Genomic DNA, 6,100 nt, shown 5'->3' with positions numbered 1-6,100 from the left:
TCTCGGGTTCTTTCCAGTTGCTCGAAGGGCCTTGTGCTGTCGCTGAGGCCCATGTAAGGTAAAGCACCGAACCGCTTGATGCTTGAGGATCCCTACAATTATCTAAGGCTTTTTACCTTTGATCTCGCTTGCGGAAGACCCTCCACTTCTATCGGGGCCCTTTCTGTTAACCGGCCGAGGCATTCTTGATCGAACAGGGGCATTAATTCACCCACACTGGTCTCGGGTAAATCGCCTTTGGTCAGAGGACCCTCTGCTCTGGCCGGGGTGCTATGTCAGCTTGCCGGAGCACTCCTGATCGTTCAGTGGCCCACCACATTGGTCTTGGGTCGTTCTCGCTTGCTCTAAGGACCATTTATTTGTTGACGGGAGCCTCTTTGTTGGCATGCCTGCACCCTCGGTCGCTCAGGTGCCGTCCCTATTGACCTTGGATGAATTTTTACGCACAGCTGTCGCACTTAATTTCGCGCGCCGCCGACGTCGCAGGTGTCATTCCTGTTGGTTTTTGAATTCGTGATACCTATGGTACTTGTGCACCACATTCCTAATACGTTTTGAATGCTAGGATATTTGCACTCCTTCAAGCAGACAAAGGAAAAACTCTGCACTAATCATCACCCATTAGCTGATCACATCGACCAGCCTGCTAGCCGTGAAAAGGTAGGAACCTAGTTCGTGCTAACGATGGTATTAAGCGGGCATCTTCGGTGGATTTCGCCATATTTTTCCGGGATACATAGCTTCAGAATGACAGCATTCACCATAACTGGAGCAAATGAAAAAGCACCATGTATGCGCATACGTAGCGCCGGCAGTCGCTACGGCAGGTGGGCCCGAACGACCGAATACGCCCAGGCAGATGAACAAATGGCTCCCGACAAGAGCGCAGGGCCCTAAGCAAGTGACAAAGAATTGGAAGAGCCCTGGAGCAATGTGGAGGGCTCATGAGCATATCGTGTTTGTGTTAGGAGGTTGACAGGGGCCAACGTGAATGAGCACTGAACAAGCGAGAATACCTCGGTAGGTCAACATATGGGGCCCCGACCGTAACGTATAGAGCCTCTCGGACGACAGGAAAGAATCAGTGGAAGGCCCTGATTGGCAAGGGTGTCTCGGCGCGCTAGCAGGAAGGGCCCAGCAACAGGGCCCTGCGAGCAAATGCAAAGAAATCAAGCGCAACAGAGAAGGCTCCTTAACGATCGGATTAACCCTGCTAGTGGACAAGTAGAACCCCGGAAACAGCGTAGGCTCTCCGGACAGCGTAATGAGTCTTAAAACCTCTAAATCACCACCCTCTCATTGAGTAAAGAATATTTCATGTCTTCTAGTGGGCCTTTCACTTACGCTTGCGACCGTTTTGGTCGCCTGGAGGCCCAAGAACGTCCAATATTGCTTAATTTTGTGTAAAAAAACTGCCGGCCGGCCATGGGCCCCTTCAGAGCTTATGAGCCCCTTCGGAGTCAAGGGGGACATGGCCCCGTGTCCCCCATTTTTGATCCACCTCTTCTGAATTTGACCTGCCGTAAGTCAGCGATTTTGCATGGTACATGTTATTGGTTAAACCAAAAGATCGGCTTTTATTTTGTCTACAGTTTTTGCGAGATTTGATGCCAACACGTCGCGCTGCTTGGAAATTATTCCGGAAGTCAGGAATCTTCAGGAGTCAAGTTGTACTCTCCCCACACAAACGCATGATAAGTCGGTCCATCCAGGCCACTCGGAAAATAAGCTTTTTGTGTCGAGGTGACAATATATGTTGCACTCTATCATGCAACGAAATAAAATCTGAATAGCTAATCCGCACATAAATCTGATTGGTGATAGACCATTGAAGCAACCATTTCTGGATACACGAAGCAACGCGATTGCTAAAGACTGGGTATTCTGAGCACTAATATGCCACTAAAGTTCGGAAAAAAGTTTAGGTTATACGTCTGTCAGTATAAAAAGTGCCACATTTTGAAAGGCTCTAGGGGTTGGTCAATGGGGCACTGGGTCATGACCCTCCGCCTTGGGCCCAGAAGAAGCCCAAGGAAGGAAGGAGTCCCATAATCGGTCAAACAGACGCAGTTTTTTTACACAAAACGCAACAAAATCGGGCGTCCTTGGACTTCTAGGCAACCAAGGACAATTGCAAGCGAAAGTGAAAGGCCCACTAGTAGACCACAATTATTCTTTCCTGATAAGGAGGGTGGTGATTGGAAGGTTTTTATTCTCATTACGCTGTAAAAAGACCAGACGCTGTTTCCGGGTGCTCTATATGTCCTCATGCAGGATCAATCCGATCGTCCAGGAGCCTTCCACGTTGCCATTAATTGCTTTGCATTTGCCCGGAGGGGCTCTGTTGTGCCCTTGCGCTGTTGTTGGGGCACTTCCTGCTAGCGTATCAAGGCACTCACTGGTCCATCAGGGGCCTTCCGCTGGTTCCTCCCATTTGCCCGAAGGGCTCTTTGCGCTATAGCCGGGGTGCCATATGTTAAGCCGCTCAGGTATTCTCGGCTGCACTGCGGCCTTTCACGCTGGTCGCTGTTACCTTCCGACATAGTCGTGATGTGCCCATGGGCACTCTTCATAGGTTTAGGGCCCTTCCAAATTTCTATCGCTTTCTTAGGGCCCTACGTTCATGTCAGAGGCCCATCTGTTAACCTGCCTGGGCAAAAGCTCGGGCATTCGGGGTGTTCCAAATTAACCTGCTCAGGCACACTGTATTGTTTTGGGGCCCTGCGCATTGGGTTGTGGTATTTGAATGCAGATCTATACACTCCCGTCGAGGGCCATCTGATGATCTGTTTGGGTACACTGAATCTTTAGGGGGGCATCCACGCCGGGTTTTGGGTACTTCTTACTTAAATATGAATCTTCTTCTTATGAAGAGCCCTACGCTTTGTTGGGGCCGTATCTGTTAACCTGATCCGGCCCACTCGATCGTTCGGGGCCCTTCACATTGTGTTGTACCTATTTCTTATTCAAATGGGGGCCTTATGCTCTCGTCGGGGTCCCCATCTGTTAACTGGTTTGCGCACACGCGATCTTTTGGGAACCCACCACATTGTGTCTTAGGTACTCCTTATTGGAATGGATGACCCTACGCTGTTGTCGGTGAACCTGTTTGTTAGCATGTTTCGGCTTACTCATTCGTTCGGGGGCCCTCCGCATTGGGTCTCGGGTACTTCCTATTTGAATAGACAGCCCTATGCTCTTGTCGGTGGCCCTGTCTGTTAGCCTGCTCGGGCACACTGGATCATTTGGGAAACCTCTTCCCTGTGTCTTGTGTGCTTTCTATTTGAATGGATGACCCTATGCTCTTGAAGGGGCCCTATCTGTTAAAGACAGTGTTTCACATCTGAAAGCATTTAAGTAAACATCATGTACGATAAAACAAGCTTACTTATAGCTATTGGTTTTCTTTTCAGGTGGAAGAGACTGATTTAGACAGCACAATTCTCTGTTTAGTAGATATGCTCCTCATGGTGTCATGCTTTGATTGCGTGACCGTAACTTGCACAACATTAATTGAGAGCCATTTGATGGCCGTCACATCTGGAAATTGCGCTTACGAACGCCAAATGTGAACGCCCGACAAGCGCATTTTTCTTGGCCTTGATCACCACATGACTTATGTAATGGCCGGACTTGAATCACGATATCATGACGTCATGAATGCCAAAGTGACTTTGAAATACTTTCCCCAATGAACCTTTCCCCATTTTCGCGGGCGTATAGTTCAGAAACTAGAGGGGCTTATCTCTTAATATGGGAAGAATTGTGAAGGGCATCAAATGGTCTTTAATATATCTATTTCAGTTCAAAACCAATATAAATGTGGAACACTTGCTCATGCTCCGGCCTATTCCATCCTTTGGGGGCCCTCTGTATTGTGTTGTGAGCATTTCTTATTTCAGTGGAGAGCCCTATGCTCTTGTCAAGGGCCCTTTCTGTTAACTTGCTCTGGTCCACTCGACCGTTCGGGGGCCCTCTACATCGTGTTGTGAGTACTTCACATTTGAATTGAGCGCCCTGTACTCTTGTCGGGAGCCCCTATCTGTTAGACGGCTCGGGCACACTCGATCGTTCGGGAGCCCTCCACACCTTGTCTTGGGCACTCCTTAGTTAAATGGATGACCTTATGCTCTTACCGGGGGCACATCCATTAAAGAACACATCCTACTGTGTTGTACTTTTCACTTATTAATACATCAGACATTTATGATTTGAGCAGTACTGCCAGTTTTCTCCAAATCCTTATGAATAACTTAGAATGTCGATTTGAAGAAGCCTTCCCCAGGGGGAAACCTCGTTTGACTCCCTGCTCACCACTATGAAAGTAATGCATGCAGTTTGCCTTGCTTCTTCCATCCCATGCATTCTGTAATGTTTGAAACAAGCTAATGTGCCTAAATGTTTCTATAACGAATGCTCCAAAAGCTTGAACACTTTGTTTAGGCAAAACGACATGCACACATGAAGCTTTTACCCCGTGAACTCAACGAAACGTAAAAAAACGTTTGGGTCCCTCCGCATCGCGACATGGAAATTTGTGAATAAAATGGAGGGTCCTACGCTCCTATCGTTAGCCCCGATGTTAAGCTGATGGGACACACTCGATCATTCCTGAGCTTTCCATATGGTGTATTGGGTACTTCTTATTTGAATGGAGAGAACTACAGTTTTGTCGGAACCTCATCTTTTAAACTGCTCGAGCGAGTGGCGAACCCAGGGAGAGGGGAGGGGGCACGAAAGCATGTCCCCCTTTTGTCCCAAGGGGGCACGGAAGCATACCTCCCCCCCCCCTTTGCCTCTGACCGGCCAAACGGACGCAGTTTTCTAACACAAAACGCAATGGACGTCTTTGGGCCTCCAGATGACCAAGAACAATCACAAGCGAAAGCGAAGAGCCTGTGAGCAGACAAAGTTAATTCTTTGCCGTTTGAGAGCATGGCGATTGTGGGGACAGAGGCTCATTTTGCTGTCCGGAGGCGTTACGCTACTGCTAGGGCGCTATATCTCCATTTACCGGCTTAATGCGATCGCTAAAGAACACCCTAAGTTGTCCTTGAGCTCTGCATTTTTTCACAGGGCGTTGTGCTGCTGCTGGGGCACTACGTGCTGACATGCATGGGCACTCTTGATCGATCAGCGGCTCTCCACGGATTCTTCCCATTCGCCTTAAAGGCTCTATACGCTTTTGTCGGAGCCACATATACCAGAGCACACTCGGTTGCTCTTTTCACTTGTTCGGAGGGTCTTGTGCTGTTGCTAGGGCCCATATAAGATGAGACACCGAGCCGCTCGATGTTTCAGGGGCCCTCTATATTGATCTAGCGCTTTTTACTTTTGATCTCGTTTGCGGAGAACCCTTCATTTGTATCGGGCCCCTTTCTGTTACCTGTCCTGGCGCTCTTGGTCGCGCAGGGACATTGCCTCTCTCACACTGGTCTTAGATAATTCCCCTTTGCTCAGAGCGGGCTGTGGTCAGGCCGGGGCCCTGTATGTCAGGCTGCCGGGGCACTCCCGAACGTTCAGGGGCCCACCACGATGGTCTTGGGTTCTTCTCACTTGCTCTTAGGACCCGTGTTTCGTCGACGGAAGCCTCTTTGTTGGTCTGCCGCGGCATCTATGATCGCCCAGGTTCCGTACCTTTTGGCTTTGGCGCCAAACTTTGACTTGCGTCATTTCAAGTCAGTGACCTATTCTGACCTTTAGGAAGTGCATGAAAATTGTATGATGCGGCTTCTGTTATCAATAAATTTGAAATTAACACCAGAAACTACCCCATAAAGCAAGCCCTGGAGTCATAAGACAGGTTGGCTTTGACCTTGGCCTGACCTTCATGCCTGCCCCTACGTCAATGGAATTTGTTCATTCAATTGTTTTGTTTCCTAAGAAATTGTCTCAGAGATGTATAGCTTCGTCTAACACTCCGCTGTTGCATCGGACTGAAGGATTCCCCAGAAATTGACTTTACTGAATCCATGACCTGACTTGGACTCGCCGCAGGTCCGTGACCCTACAAGGTACATCTAAATTTATGACGCCAAATGGTCCGCTTTTCAATTGCTTACAACTATGCAAAATTGGACACGGCTACGAGGCGCCGTTC

Source organism: Pollicipes pollicipes, unplaced genomic scaffold (genome assembly GCF_011947565.3).
Source record: "Pollicipes pollicipes isolate AB1234 unplaced genomic scaffold, Ppol_2.1 Scaffold_6686;HRSCAF=7923_pilon_pilon_pilon, whole genome shotgun sequence".
Taxonomy (NCBI): domain Eukaryota; kingdom Metazoa; phylum Arthropoda; class Thecostraca; order Pollicipedomorpha; family Pollicipedidae; genus Pollicipes; species Pollicipes pollicipes.
The sequence above is the reverse complement of the archived record's forward strand: the minus strand, read 5'-3'. Positions refer to the sequence as shown.